This window comes from Erpetoichthys calabaricus, chromosome 2 (assembly GCF_900747795.2).
Source record: "Erpetoichthys calabaricus chromosome 2, fErpCal1.3, whole genome shotgun sequence".
Lineage (NCBI taxonomy): Eukaryota > Metazoa > Chordata > Cladistia > Polypteriformes > Polypteridae > Erpetoichthys > Erpetoichthys calabaricus.
In genome coordinates, this window is record NC_041395.2 from 260,130,747 (window position 1) to 260,147,113 (window position 16,367).

The 16,367-nt window shown below is 40.0% G+C and overlaps 1 protein-coding gene and 1 pseudogene across 2 annotated transcripts in view; both read left to right on the forward strand.

The window, feature by feature from the left end:
• The window catches only part of a1cf (apobec1 complementation factor), a 108,209-nt gene that overhangs the window by 11,513 nt on the left and 80,329 nt on the right, over positions 1-16,367 (forward strand). The window lies entirely within an intron of this gene.
• On the forward strand, positions 3,671-7,630 carry LOC114645582 (uncharacterized protein K02A2.6-like; annotated as a pseudogene).

Below are 16,367 nucleotides of genomic sequence, written 5' to 3' on the forward strand. Positions count from 1 at the left end.
AAAGGAAAAAATGGAAGACTTTCATTTTGACGTTGTTTGTTCAGTTCAGAGAGTGTTCTCAAATATGAGAGCATGCGTCAGTTACAAGAGCGGTGCATATGAATACAACAAAGGGTGTGATCCAATATGACAGAGAGCTCCTGATTTAGAAAATGCAATGCCATGTTGCGCCTTTCTATTGTCAGTCTAATGGCTAAGATAAGCCTTGTGCTTACATTGGATATTTGATACAAAGCATTTAAACAAAGCTAGTTTTTCTTTCAAGAGGGTTTAACCAGTGAATCAAATAATTGAAACAGAAATAGAAAAGCACATATTGTACACTTGTTATTTTCTCTTGTTTTGGCTGAATATATGAGGTTTCTGTGAAGAGTATCTTAGATTCAAGTGAAACAGAGAGATGAGGCGCTCAGAAGTTACACCCAAACAGAGAGCCAATTGAGGAATGACAAGTGATCTCACTTCAATTATGCGGACTGTACACTGTAAGTGAACGCAGATGGCATGGACAAAAATATGTCTGTAAACACAAAGGTGTTTGTTTCCTTGGCCATTCAGAAAAATGTTATTTTTTTCTCTGAAAATAACTTCTGTTGTTCTAACTGTTGGTTTTGTTATTCAAAATGTCTGATTTATAAAAGTGATCATAAATCTGTTTGGAACAGATCATTAAGCTGACAATATTGCTTATATTGCAGTCAGGCCTCAACTCCCAGTTCAGCCACTGATAGTTCGTGTTTTGCATTTCACTTTGGGTTCAAGTTGTTTCTTCTCTTTGAACTCTTACCTTAACTGGCAACTATAAATGCTTCTTATCTGCAGAAATACAGTCAGTCAGTCAGTCATTTTCCAACCCGCTATATCCTAACACAGGGGCCAATCCCAGTCAGCACAGGGCACAAGGCAGGAACAAATCCCTGGGCAGGGCCAATCCCAGCCCACCGCAGGGCACACACACCTACACACCAAGCACACACACTAGGGACAATTTAGGATCGCCAATGCACCTAACATGCATGTCTTTGGACTGTGGGAGGAAACCGGAGCACTCGGAGGAACTCGGAGGAAGCGTACCCACTGAGAGGCAGCAGCGCTACCACTGCGCCACCATGCCGCTCAGAAATACACCCATGTTGTAATATAAAAAGGTATCAAACAGTTGAACAGATGCAAGAATTAATGTTGTAATTCATAAAAAAGTTTATTTCTGTTCCTGATCAGGATAATTTCAGCATGTTGTAAACTTGTGTTATCATCATACTGCTCATTTAAAATTAATAGACAAGATATTAGTGTTTTAACAGTCCAATGCACATAGGAGCTGTGCAAGACTCAGCCTGACATGGCACACATGGGAACATGCTGCTGCAACTTCGGCCATGTCCACACTACTACTATCTCTGCGTTTTTAACCACCAGAAACTGAGACTTTTAAAAATGCTTTCCAGAGCCGTAAATTTCTGAAAATGTGTGGATGGGTGAAAATGCAGAATTTTGAAAACCCAGATTCTAATCACATTCTGATTGGTTCCTGGTCATTACAAAATCTCATTCCCTGATTGGTCACCCTTCACAGAAGAAAGCCATACTCCAACAGAGCGGAAACACTCTTAAATGTATGTGTCCAAGTTACGTTTAGTACAACTTGAATGGTGCATACATTTGCAAAAGGCAAATAATTTACTAGTCACTTCAGTGGTGTAACCATTCCTTCAAGGAGGAGACTTCCTGTGTCTAGGCCAAAAGCATTCGTCATATGTGTTTTCAAGCATTTTAATGTGGGCAGAGATACTTTAATAAAACAATGTGAAACTGCTAATGTGATCATTTTTGTTTAAAAATATCTTTAAATGAAAACATAGTAACTTGGACTTAGAAACAGTCCCATCCCAAGAGTAGGGACAGTTCTCATTTTTTTACTCACTGAGTCGAAGGAGCTTTTTTGAAAGGCCACCAGTTGGCAGGGGATGAGTTGTGTTTAGCAACGTCACAAGAGAGCAAATTCTGGGACTGAGACAACTTCTTTCTGAAGACTTTGGGATATACTTAAATTTGACTTTGAATATTAAGAAAATAACAGTTACATCGTTCTTAAAATGATGGCCATGCTTCATTATGAGAACCTAACAGTACCACTAAGAGTAAACAACTGCCTAAGAGATGCATGTAGTAATTACATTAATAAGCCCTTGAAACAAGCTAGGATTTTTGCAGGTTGGTGAAAACACTTCACAGCTTTGTATAACTTATGGCAATACAAACTACATCATTTAAATCAGAGCACAAGATGTTACAGCTTTTCAATGACCAAAACCTCTTTCTTGTTTTTAAATTTACATAAATTGTACTTCAGAATACACTTACATTAATCAATACCTGTGAACCACAAAAAACAAACATAACAGGGAGTCATCCAAACAAAAGCCTTGAAGAAGATTCTTCTTGGCTCAGAATTATTTAGAAAAACTTATTTAGATTCTAAATAATACTGATTAGACTAAGTGGAGCACCCGTTTAGCTCACTGTGGCTCAAAATTGTAAAAATGCACTGCTGTCAGACCTCTTTAAAAATTGTTATAATGGAAATCAGGTTATGCAAACTAGTATCAAGTAATAACAAAATATCCAGATAGTTTAGGGAGAAGCAAAGCAGAACATTAAAAAAAAAACAGCCACACTTGTGAAATCTGACATCCAATCTATCCGACAACATGTTTTTAAAATAAAGCCAGCTGTATCAAGAAATTCTATTGGATGCTTTTTAATCTTTCCATGGATATCTTACCTTAAAAGAAACTCACGGAGACAGTTGAATTTTATTTGGAATCACGCAACTGAGTCTGTTGATTTCACTGAGTAGTTACTGGCGGCGATTTGTGCATCCAATGCCATAATTAGGAGTGTAATAGCAAGGATTGAATGATTATCTATTTTTTTTCCAATTTAAAAAAGCGAATCTGTATTCTGTATAGCATGATGATCAAAAGTGTTTTAAATTAAACTTATTTACAGATTTACAGTTTCCAAGGTTGTGGGATTGAGTTGTAACTTTTATATCAGTCCATTCACATGCACACACATAATCAGGTTAAGGTGAATAACCCGGTTAAGGCAGAAACCTAGTTTCTTAATAATCCATATTTACACGGGCACGTTATCCTATGGAGGTTTGCTTCGGGAAAACACTCCAAACTGCACAAAAAATTGTTAAATGTCATCATCGGCCACCGTGAATTCGAAAAGAGGCATGATATGTGATCATTTTCTTGTGTTTTATAAATATCTTTTGTCGAACTTGTAGTATATTGTAGTCTGGACCTTTGGAGATTCCATAGTGATATGGAATTATGGGTATTGGGGAGCTTAAAGGAAGTGACTTAAAATATAAGACTGCAACGTGTAATCTAAAAAAAGGGACCTGTTAAAGTTTATTACCTTGAACCTGTCTCCGTCTTCTTCCTTTTTATTGGTACAATATTATTGTCCATAGATATAACACTGGCGACGAGGATGCGACGGATTTAAAAGTGCACCGCTATGGCTACGCAACGTGTAAAGTAAGTTTTTTTTTTTCCCGCTGGAGAGGAAAGAGAAAAGCTGCAAGTTTTTTTTTTCTATTTCTGTGGTAACGTTTCTTAGTCATTCACTGAAGATAAGCACAAGGGATAAAATGGCAATGATAACGGGACATTTCGGGCCATTCGATGATTCAGTTGAGCAATGGGGCGATTATACAGAGCGATTTGAGTTTTTTGTGAAAGCCAACGACATTGACGATGACTTGAAAGTGCCGACATTTCTTAGCGTTATCGGGGCAAAGACATTTAGTCTACTGAGAAGTTTGGTACGGCCAGGAAAACCCGGTGACAAGTCATTTGATGATATTGCAAAGATTCTGGACTCACATTTTTCGCCTAAGCCGTTATTAATAGCTGAAAGATTTAGATTTCACAAACGGAACCAGGAAGAAGGCGAGTCTGTTGCTCAATATGTAGCGGTACTCAAGAAACTTACAGAATATTGTGAATTTGGTGCTAATTTGGATGACGCCTTAAGGGACAGGCTAGTGTGCGGATTGAGAAGTGAGGGCCTTCAGAAGCGGTTACTCACTGAGGCCAACCTCACATTGCAGAAAGCGATTGAGGTAGCCGTGTCTATGGAGCTGGCTGCTAAAGAAGCACAGCAGTTAGGGGCAGCTGCTAGAGTACACAGAGTGCAAGCAGACTCAAACAAACAAACAGGGGGCACCAAACAGTGTTACAGATGTGGAAAGATGGATCACCATCCAGCGAATTGCTGGGCAAAAGAACTCATATGCCGTAGCTGTAAAAAAAAAAAGGGCACGTGGAGCGTGCATGTAGAGCAAAGAGAAAGGAAGGCACAGACAAGGGGGAAACAGGGAAAGATAAAAAGCCATCCTGGTCTTATAAAAAGAAAAATTTGCACGTGGTACAGAATGAAAATAAAACTGACAGTGAGACTGATTCTGAGGCTGAGCTACTAATTAAAACACTGAATAAAAAAAGAGGCTCAGCAGCATATACTATTACTGCCATGCTGGAAGGGCACCCTGTGAAGATGGAGGTGGATACTGGAGCAGCGGTCTCCCTAATATCAGAGAAACTGTTTAAGAAAAAATTAAATCACCTTCCACTGAAACACCCTAAGATCATAATAAAGACATACACTGGGGAGAGTGTGCCTATGTTGGGTAAAACAAAGGTTCAGGTTGAACTAAATGGGCAAAGAACCAAATTGCCTGTATATATTGTAAAAGGTGATTATCCAGCTCTGATGGGCAGATCGTGGCTAGAAAAAGTACAGTTGGATTGGACCAAAGTGAATGCTGTGTCTGTTGAACAGTCCGAGTTGAATTTGGTCCTGAGAAAGCACCAAGCTGTATTCCAAGAGGAACTGAGGAGTATAACAGGGATTAAAGTGACACTCCGGGTGCAACAAAATTGTCAGCCAAGATTTTTAAAGGCAAGGAGTGTTCCTTACGCTTTAAGACCTAAGGTGGAGGCGGACATTGACCGGCTTGTCAAACTAGGAGTCCTAGACCCTGTTTCCCATTCTGAGTGGGCCACACCTGTGGTTCCGGTGGTCATGTCTGATGGATCTGTACGATTATGTGGGGACTTTAAGGTAACAGTTAACCCTGTACTCATAGCTGAGCAATACCCCCTTCCTGTGATTGAAGATATTTTTGCTGGATTAGCTGGGGGAAACAAATTTAGTAAAATAGACCTCAGCCAAGCATACTTGCAAATGCATGTAGATGAGGACTCACAAAGTACCTCACCATAACAACACATAAAGGGCTGTACCGTTATTGTCGTTTACCCTTTGGAATTACTTCAGCACCAGCGTTATTTCAGCGTGCCATGGATCAGATCCTTAGTGAATTACCAGGGGTACAGTGTTACCTGGATGACATCCTGGTCACAGGGCGAGATGACAAGGAGCACATGGCCAATCTGGATAAAACCTTAAGCAGGCTAGAAAAGTATAGGCTGCGTGTAAACAAGGAGAAATGTGACTTTTTCAAAATGTCTGTGGAGTACCTAGGACATGTTATTGATTCTGAGGGGTTGCACACAGCTCCTTCAAAAGTGAAGGCAATAGTAGATGCCCCTGCTCCAAGCAATGTCAGCCAACTGAGATCATTCTTGGGTCTCGTGAACTATTATGGGCGTTTCATTCCACAGCTAGCAACGTTGTTGAAACCACTCCATGAGTTGCTGTGTGAGAGTAGACCCTGGAAATGGTCACAGGAGTGTGAAACGACATTTAGCAAAACCAAGGCCGCGCTGGCTGATAAAAGAGTTTTAACACATTTTGACCCATCCTTACCAATTCAGTTAGCTTGCGATGCATCCCCTTACGGTGTTGGGGCTGTGGTGTCGCATATTATGTCAACAGGTGAGGAGCGACCAATTGCATTTGCGTCAAGAACATTGAGTAAAACTGAAACAAAATATCCTCAAATTGAAAAAGAGGCTTTAAGCATCATTTTTGGAATAAAGAAATTCCACACTTACCTCTTTGGTCGAAAATTTACCCTGCTAACAGACCACAGACCTCTCACGTCTATTTTTGGCTCACACACTGGTGTACCATCTATGGCAGCAAGCAGACTGCAGCGCTGGGCATTGCTTCTTGGGGCTCACAATTATGAGATCAAATACAGGCGTTTGGAGGCACATGGAAATGCAGATGGTTTGTCAAGACTTCCCCTACCTGACCAACCCAGAGAACAAGGGCAAAAGATTTTTTTACTTTAAGATGGTGGAAAATGCACCTGTCACTGCCCACCAGATTAAGCAAGAAACCAAGGGTGATTATACACTGTCAAAACTACTCACCTGCATTCTTAAAGGGCAGGACCTTAGCACCCTTAATGCACTGCCTGATGTTCAGCCTTACCTTTCACGGGGAAAGGAGCTATCTGTGACAGCAGGATGCCTCATGTGGGGCATGCAAGTAATTATACCACAAAGGTTGAGGAAACCCATTCTGGATGAGTTACATCTTGGACACTGTGGTATAGTCCGAATGAAAGAGCTAGCCCGGAGTTATTTTTGGTGGCCTGGACTGGATCGTGATATTGAGGAAAAGGCAAATTCATGTTCATCATGTCAAGGCCTCAGAAATATGCCAAGTCCAGCACCATTGCATCCATGGGAATGGCCTGCCAGTCCTTGGCAACGCGTTCATTTAGATTTTGCAGGACCTGTAGAGGGTGTTATGGTTCTGGTCGCAGTGGATGCACATTCTAAGTGGCCTGAGATCACTGTCATGCCCGACATCACATCAGAAAAGACAATCCAAACCTTAAGAGAGATGTTTGCACGTTTTGGACTGCCAGAGCAGATCGTGACGGATAATGGGCCTTCTTTTGTATCCCAAGAAATGGAAGAATTCCTAAAAGGTAATGGTATTAAACATCTCCTATCCAGCCCTTATCATCCTTCAAATAAATGGCCTGGCTGAAAGAATGGTGCAAACCCTTAAACATGCTCTTAAAGCATCCAAAAGTGAAGCACCATTCAAACAACGTCTTTATACCTTTCTTCTTAAATATCGTAACACACCCCATGCAACAACAGGTATGTCACCAGCTGATCTGTTCCTAAAAAGGCAGCTGAGAACACGTCTTGATTTGTTGAGACCAGCTACCATTCAAATGAGAGTTTATGATAAGCAGCACGATCAAGTAAAACAACGTGCCAAGCGGGCTAAAGATCGTGAGTTTTTCAGTGGAGATGCTGTCCTTGCTCGTAACTATTCCACCACTGAGAAATGGGTACCAGCAACCATTCTTCAAAAGACTGGACCTGTCTCTTATAAGGTATGCACACGAGACCACCAGACATGGAGACGACATGTTGAACAGCTGTTACCCTCTATACCTGTTGAAGAAGCCGGTAGCACAGAAACGTCTGAGGAACCTAGTTTTAGTGAGTTGATCCAAAGCCAGCCAGGAATACCACCTGACTCTCCTGTTTCAATTCCTGCCGATGCTGTCGTGCCAAGGTTACCTGAGGTTGCCTTAGGGGATGAACACACCTCAGCTGTACGACGTAACCCTCTCAGAAGCAGGAAGCCTCCTGACCGTCTTAACTTATGAAAACTAACTATATGTATATGGAGATAAAGGCACAAAATAATACCTTATGTTAGCAGGATGTTGAGGTCATTTATCCTCTTTTTCCTTTGTTGGAATGTAATTGCATTGATAACAGAATGTGTTCTGTTTCATGTTTATTTTCCTGTTCTTAATAGCAGATGTTGTTTGTTATATGTTAGTCGAGTTTACAATTTTAAGCGGGAAGGAATATGTAGTATATTGTAGTCTGGACCTTTGGAGATTCCATAGTGATATGGAATTATGGGTATTGGGGAGCTTAAAGGAAGTGACATAAAATATAAGACTGTGCAACGTGTAATCTAAAAAAAGGGACCTGTTAAAGTTTATTACCTTGAACCTGTCTCCGTCTTCTTCCTTTTTATTGGTACAATATTATTGTCCATAGATATAACAGAACTGATGCTTTATTTATAGGTTTCTGTTTCCAGATTGCACACAACACACTCTTTTCCTCTTGGTTAAGTGATTGAGCATTGCAAAGGACCTGGTACGTGTGTTTCTTGCCTTACACCCAGTGCGGCTGGAATAATAATAACACAGGCATTTTATACTTCAATAAGATACCCATTAGGTTACTCGTTACTTTAAAAAGTAATCGGACTACTTAATGTATGTTACTTTTAATGTGTTACCCTACTGATGCCAATAATGTGTTGCTGAGCTTAGTACTGTACATTCGGCTCATCAATATAAATTTATTGATTTCTCAAATATTGAGACAGATTATTTCAGCCAGAAGAAGGAATAATGTAATCGCTCAAACATTTGCCTCTGGGAATGTACTTTGTGGACACTTCTTCCCATGCCTGCTGAAAGCATGAGTAAAGTAGGTAATACAGTACATGCGCAAGCTGACAGAGTGCAATGAACATGTGCAGACTACAAAATCCTTAACAGTTACTTGGCTTTGGGGTTATTCCTGAAGATCTCTACCACTATTGATCAGGTTTCTCAGAGGCCAATAACCCGATTTCTCTAACCGGAATAGAGGTTTACATGACATTTTAGAAATCCGGTTTCTGTAACTAACTGGGTTATTGAAGTTCATGCAAATGTGCTAAATGAATGATTTTGTGAACTTAACTCTTGTTTCCTATATGCATGAGTTAGAGGCATAGATTTTAGTAGGCAATTTAAGCTTCTTCTTGCATGAATTTACTTATTCCATGAAAATATCACAAGCAGACTAAGTCTGCTCTTGCAGCCTTGGGAGCAAAGACCACTTCAGGATGAGATACCAATACAACTTTCATTCACACCAGGCTAGTTAATAGTAATTTCTAAAATTGAGGTGTCCATTTTGATATGGAAAAGAAAACTAGAAAAAATTCATTTGAACTCTGGGGTAAAATATGTCTTTATAAGATACAGGGTAAGAGTGTCGATTAACTTCTAAATTTTGTATATAGGGTTAGTCTGACCTTCGAATCGCCAGCCTCATCAAATACTCTCAAAAGAAGGGAATGGCCACGGGTTTCAAGGACTGCTGTGGGAACTCACAGAGTGTGGAAGTGCAAGAGATCATACAGCTAGCACTAGAAATTAGACAGAATAATTTCACGTATTCAGTTTTCAGTGCAGAGGCAGATCTCAGCATTGTGCAAAGAGCAAGAATCAGTGACCGCTTTTATTACATGGACCTCAATTTCTTTAACAGTCGTCTTCATTATTACTTTTTATGATAACTGATCCATTTAAAACTAACACATGTGTGTACATAAAATTGTTACTCTGGCTGGTAAGCTCAGGCATCAAACAAAATGTGAGATGTAAGAGGTGAGATGATCCAGAGGCCATCTGATTTTGAACAGTGAAATTAAATCTGTGAGGTAGGATAGGGAGGCGTTGTTCCACAGGTTTGCAGTGTCTATGGTTAAGGGAAGTGAGACTGATTGTGAAGAAGGGCATATAAGATGAAAAAGCAATTAAACAACTAGATATCATTTTGTGGGAGGAGAAAGTAAAACAAAAGATAATTTCATGAGAGAAGATAGTGGGAATGTGTAGTGTTGTTACGGAAAGTACAGAAATAAATAAAAAATAGTCTTGAGTTATCAATACAAAAGAAATTCAAGATGGCATCCTTTTATCACACCAAGCATTGGAGCTTTCAAGTTATCTTGTTCAGTGGAACACGTCAGCCAGAAGAAACAGAATTGATTCCTTTATCTGTTGGGTCCATTTACATATAATAACAGCTAGAAAGCATTTCAATTACACCAATCAGCACACAGATAAATGGGACATTCCTTAATGATCCCCATGCCATTCAAAAGATCCCCAAACAGCTCATTATTAAAAGTTTTGTAAATATCTGGCTAAAGAAAATAATATCTCTTTATGTAAACAGTTATCAGAGAATAAAATATAAAGTTAAAGTCTTTTTTACAGTATATATTTAAATATAATGGCACAAATTATGTTGGGAAGACATAGTTAAACAGGCAGGCAGTTTCAAGCACATTTTCCCTTAGAGTTGGTTAACCTGGAATTGAAATTATGGCACATTAGTCTTCTCTGTTAAGAAAAGCCTCTCTGGGGGTGGTAACCTATGATTTATAATGGATAAGGTTTACTTGAATCATGATTTCATGGATGTGGAACTATTTTAAATCTGAATGTGAATGAGCATGAGGAAGTACTGCCAAAAGTTTAAACTTGATTAACAAGGTTAATGCATCCACAGTTGTTTCTAAGCATCAGGAGACTATGTTGTCTCAAAAAGAACTAAAAATTAAGGACAGTGAAGAAGTCCTTTATGCAAAAAATGGTAATAGCTAATCAGATGCTCTGTTAACAACTGAGGCCACCTTATGGTGTTCAATTCATCTATGGTCCAATATCTGAACATGTTATGCTACATTGTAGTGTTTTGATTATTTAACTGCTTTAAGACCACTCATTGCTTTTTTGATGTCAAGTCTTCTCCTTTAAGATTGACCCCAAAACCCCATCCAAATCAACAGGCACAGCACATATGGTTTGGCCTACCCAGTGTGATGCCTCCCTTACTGTAGTTGATTTTGGAGCATAACATTTAGTAGAAAATCCATCTTCAGGGCACAATCAGTTAGTGTGACTCTCCAATTAAAACATAAAGGTTGGGTACCCTTAGATTTAAAAAGAAAGAAGTGCTCTAGTAGTCTCTACTGGTGCTTTTTTGTGTGTAGTCTCAGCAGTCCCAAAAAACAACTTGCAACTATTCTCTGGTGGCATGTCTTATGTGCCTAAGGCCTATATGTCCTTGAAAATATCTTTGCATTCATTTCATTAAATTATAGAGGATATACAGTAGGGGCGGCACAGTGGGTAGCGCTGCTGCCTTGCAGTTAGGAGACCCGGGTTCACTTCCCGGGTCCTCCCTGCGTGGAGTTTGCATGTTCTCCCCGTGTCTGTGTGGGTTTCCTCCGAGTACTCCAGTTTCCTCCCACAGTCCAAAGACATGCATGTTAGGTGCATTGGCGATTCTAAATTGTCCCTGGTGTGTGGGTGTGTGCCCTGCAGTGGGCTGGCACCCTGCCCGGGGTTTGTTCCTGGGATTGGCTCCAGCAGACCCCCGTGACCCTGTAATTAGGATATAGCGGGTTGGATGGATGGATAGATATACAGTATTAGTTTATTTTGAAATTTTGTGATAATAATGAATTTGAAATATTTTCCATAAAGACAAATAGTTTTAGGTAAAAACTAAGTGTAAACTATATTTATGTGTATCATAGATTTTTGACTCTGAAAGTGCTGTACATAATTTAGAAATGGGCTACTGTTTATGGATTGCTGTTCAAAAGGTAAACTAATATGTATCAGGGTGTATAACCAACCAAATCCCCCCAAATGACTGATTTCACTTGCATAGACTTTCCTTTGCAGAGAATAAGAGATTGTTGAAAATTAACCAAAGGATAACTGGACATAGCTACTATATGCATGTTGGTCTTCTCCAATGGGACCTCTGTAATGAAGCCAGTGACATTCTTGGAAGTTACTTTGTTGTAGTCTGCACCTTTACCCTCATACTTTTATTAAGAAATATAATACAAAACCAACTGTGGGTGCACAACAATCAATCAAAATGCACATTTACAACCACACCTAAAGATATGTCAGTTAACATAACAGCTACATCTTTGAGATGTGGAAGGAAATTGCAGCACTTGCAGAAAACCCATGAACACGTGTAAACTCAAGGCCAGAATTTAAACCCTGGTTCTAGAACTAGGAGATAACAGCACTGTCCAATGTGCGACCAAGCCCTCCTCAATTATATTCTAGAAATAAGAAAAGATAAACTGAATTAATTAAGGAGAACATGAAATACCCTTTGACTGGGTAATATCAATACCTAGCTCTGATTTTAAGGGCATTATCATATCTAGTTTGACTGCTGTCTGCGACTAACAATGAAACACTTTAATCTTACACCGCAAAAGTGACACACGCAGGTGGGATGTCCTCTCAATACGATCGCATGAGCTGGACACTATTAAGTAAATGAGAATCAAACATTTTAAAGTGAACATCATTAACAAATATTTACAGGCCTAAAGACAGCAGACATGTGATTTGAGAGGTGATGTTCAGGTAACATAAATACACAACATCACGGAATGATATTAAATTCACCCAATACGCCTATTGTGTAAATGAAATTGAGACACATCACTATATGCCCTCAGCAGAGTTTACTATAGAATCACCTACTTGAAGATGTGTCCTTTCTGTAGCTTGCAAAGTAACACGTTTTCATGTTCTGTTCTAGGTATCAGATAAAAGACAATCTGCTCACAGAGCTCCACATAACCAGACTATCACGATAAATGAATAAAGTGAGTAACACATCCCAAGGAAGGTTATTGTTCCTTCTGCTTCACTTGAAAATTTGTTCTGTGAAATTCAACCAAACTAACTGGAGATTGAAACAAAGTAACTAATCATCTCTCAATGAGTGTGAAAGGGCCTTTTTAACACTAGTGAAGTCTGCTTATATTAAAGGAGGTTTTACCCAAACTCCCCCTCCAGAAATACCAAATAGACACCTCTTATTTCAATATAAACAGCTAAAAATGTTCAACTGATTTTTTAACCAATCGTGGCATAGCTGGTTGCAATGCATTCTCACAGTGTCACAGTTAGAACCAGTCCAGTTCCCCAGTAGGTTTAGATCAACTTTAAAGGGACTGAGGGAGGCCGATCTTAATTGTGTTCTGTGATGTACTGGCTTCTAAGCCCCAGATGGGCTTTGCTTTCCGTGACTCTGAGCAAAAAAAATTAAAAAATAGCACAGGAACTGACATTATAATTTAAATTTAAAATAACCCATTTCGGCTTTTTAATGGAGCTTTCTACTGAGTTCATACTAAACTGAAATTACACTTTTATTATGATGAACACAGAGTGAGAGCTACTTCAAGAGACTCGCACAAAAATTACACATCTGCACTGCAAATAAAGGTCACATTCTTCAGGCTTCAGGGTTAAAAGCAACCTGAACTTTTGAAGTGTCAGCTTCTTCTGTAGCGCAGAGCTATTTCTGTACAGTTTTGCCCAATTTCAATCTATACAGAAAGTCGACAACAAATTATGCCATTATGTCAAATTGCTTTACCAAGGGAGACGGTCAGAAAATAAAGCCCAGCGTTTGTGTCCCTCACAAATCATTTGAGTAGGTAGCACTTCATGAATCAGCTAACTAAATTTTAAATCATGTTGTCATTTACCTTGGTCCTTGCTCAATCTGAATAAGACACTTAAAAGTAAATAACCAGATTTAACTAATGTGTGGTAAAAGTGACTGTTTAATGCAGCACATTTCATAGCAAACGTCTATACATAAAGTGCTCACAGAGTTTCTATACCAGCAAAGATTATAACTAAAATCTGAGAACTACCAGCCTCCCAAATGAAGCACACAAACTAAGACATCATGCCAGTGACGACTAGCCATAAGGTTAATTATCCATCTCAAATGTTTGCTGATCTTCTAGAATTCTTACACTGAAGCGATTCTAGGAACTCTGGGGGCCCCAGTCAAGAAACTCCTTGGGGTTCTCCAATGCACTTCCACCACCGAGGCTCAACATGGTAAAATTTATTTTAGTGTAAATTTTAAGTTAGTAAAATCAATAGGAAGTGTTTAATAAACACAAATCCTTTATTTTAATTTTGTTAAAAACAGATTTAAAGAAAACCTCTAAATAAATACGTTTGTGTAGAAAATAGAAAACAATAACAGAATAAAGTAAACTTTAAAAATCTAAATAAATGAAAAAGTAAATAAAATACAAATACATGTAAGGTGCACATGGTAATAAAAATAAACACAAATTGAACATTTGAAAAATAAAAAAAAAACTGCACATAACAGAAATTTTGGCTTGTAAAGGTATTACTGTACCTTTGAAGTCATTGTTTGCAGGCTTTGACCACAGCAAATTCAGCCATCAAGTCTATAGATCTTTGAACACTGCGTGCTTTTGAAGTTAGAGCTCAAGCTGAAAGCCTCTCCTGGCACATAGCAGATTTCGAGTAAGAGTTAAACACCTTTAAAGATGGAACCCTCTCTCACCAGAGGCAGTGGTAGGATCAGTCAGGACTATCTAGGGATGACATCTTGACTTCTTAGAACGCTATCTCAAAGCTACCCACTCACCCTGTAGCAGAATTGGTGCTGCTGATTTTAGCCACACACTGACTGTGGTGGGGTCTGGAGAGACTGACACTGAATAAGAAATAGTCAAATTGTCTAAACAAACTAAGGCAATCCAATTTTTGCTTCCATTAGAACAATCTAGATGAGCCCGACAAAGCTTGCCAGTCCTATCCACTCTATTCCTCCAAAATAACATCAAGTCTAGTTTTGAAAGTCCCTAAAGTCTTACTGTCAACCACACAACTTGGTAGCTTATTTCAAGTGTCTATGGTTCTCTGTGTAAAGAAAAGCTTCCTAATGTTTGTATGAAATTTACCCTTAACAAGTTTCCAACTGTGCCCCTGTGTTCTTGTTGTACTAATTTTAAAATAACAGTTCTTCATTAAACCATTTTAAAGTAACAGTCTCGATGCACTCTTCTAACTCCCTTCATAATTTTAAACACTTCAATCATGTCTCATCTTAATATTCTTTTGCTTAAACTGAAAAGGCCCAGCTCTTTTGGTCTCTCCTTATAATTCATCCCTTATATCCCTGGAATCAGCCTAGTCGCTCTTCTCTGGACTTTTTCTCCAGAAGTGCAGACATGTTAATGCTCTTTGTGATTCATGAAATTGGCTTTGATTCCATTTAACAGGGATTTGGGCCATCCTTTTGGATGTTTCTGACTGTGTTGTTGTATTGTTTCAATGCTAGCTGTAGATTTGTTGTTGCAATGAGTACTGTGGTCAGGCGGTGGAAGGACAGGCTGTAAACAGTAGGAACGTTGGGACACCAACCGGGTCATCCCGTTTAATCGTCGTGAGACGAACAAACAAAATCAGCAAGTAACAAAAATTAGAGCTTCAGCGCTCTCGCGTTCAGGGACTTCTTTCCAAATAATAGAGCTCTCAAAACGTCACGGGCTCTGGTGTGCAGCTCGTTCTGGTATCCTGGCAGAAGCCGCCCTTCACTTTGTCGGTGCTTCCTTTATACCGGTACTTCCGGAAGGGGCGGCGTTAAGTGCTGTTGCCGGGTGGCTTCTCGGAGCTGTGGGGGAAGAGGAAGAACAGGACAATGTCAGCGGTAGCCCCCCCTCTCATCTCGGCGGGCTATTGTTTACTTTTCCCTGGCCCATAGAGGAGTCCTCCAACGCCCATGCGTGACAGTACCTATGAAAACAGACACCCTCGAGGGGCCCCCTCCCAGTTTGGGGTCCCAGGCAATTGCCTGCCTTGCCTGTTCTGTCACTGTGCCTCTGTTCCTACAATGTACAGTAACGTTAACTAATAAAAGGAAACAGTGCTGGTGTTTTAACTGACTTTGCAGGATGTAAGCCATCATGCCAAATGTTTTGCACAGTAACACACAATGATGCACTAGCCAAATATGTTTGACTTGCATGTGTTTGTAAACAATTGAACAATATATAAATAGAGTTTATGATAGAAGGACACAATATTAAAGAATGACGATTTCTTTAAGTAATCACTACAGATGAGCTATCTACTATGTCAATGCTGTAACAAAAGCGCTATATAGCCGCCGACCCGACATAGATTGACACCGGAAGCACGTATAAAAGCAAATAAACTTTTATTTGTCTTCACCTGTGGGGCACATCTTCCCCGTGTCCCACAGGCAGTACACAGTCCAAAAGCACAACACAAAACACCCTTCTCTTCACCACCACTCCTCCTCGTGGCAAGCATTTTCCTCCTCGTCCCGATTCAGGCTCCCGGAGTGGTGTCTGCTGGCTCCTTTTATAGATCACCCAGAAGTGCTTTGGGTGCTTGACCACCTGCCACCGATTGCACCTCCGGGTGTGGCTGAACTACGGCCCAGACGGGCCGAGGAACCCTTGCAGTGCCCCCTGGTGGCCACCCCAGATCCCAACAGGGCCGTGGAGAACTCCATCTCCCATGGAGCCCTGCGGGTATCTGAGGCACCACCAAGTGGTCCGGGGGAGGTACTGTGCAGACCATGCCTGCTTCCCCAGAACATATACAGAAGGGGCATCCACCACAATGCATAGACAATGCGTTGTCAGGTTCATGGTATAAAACATAAACCAGATCCATAGACCAC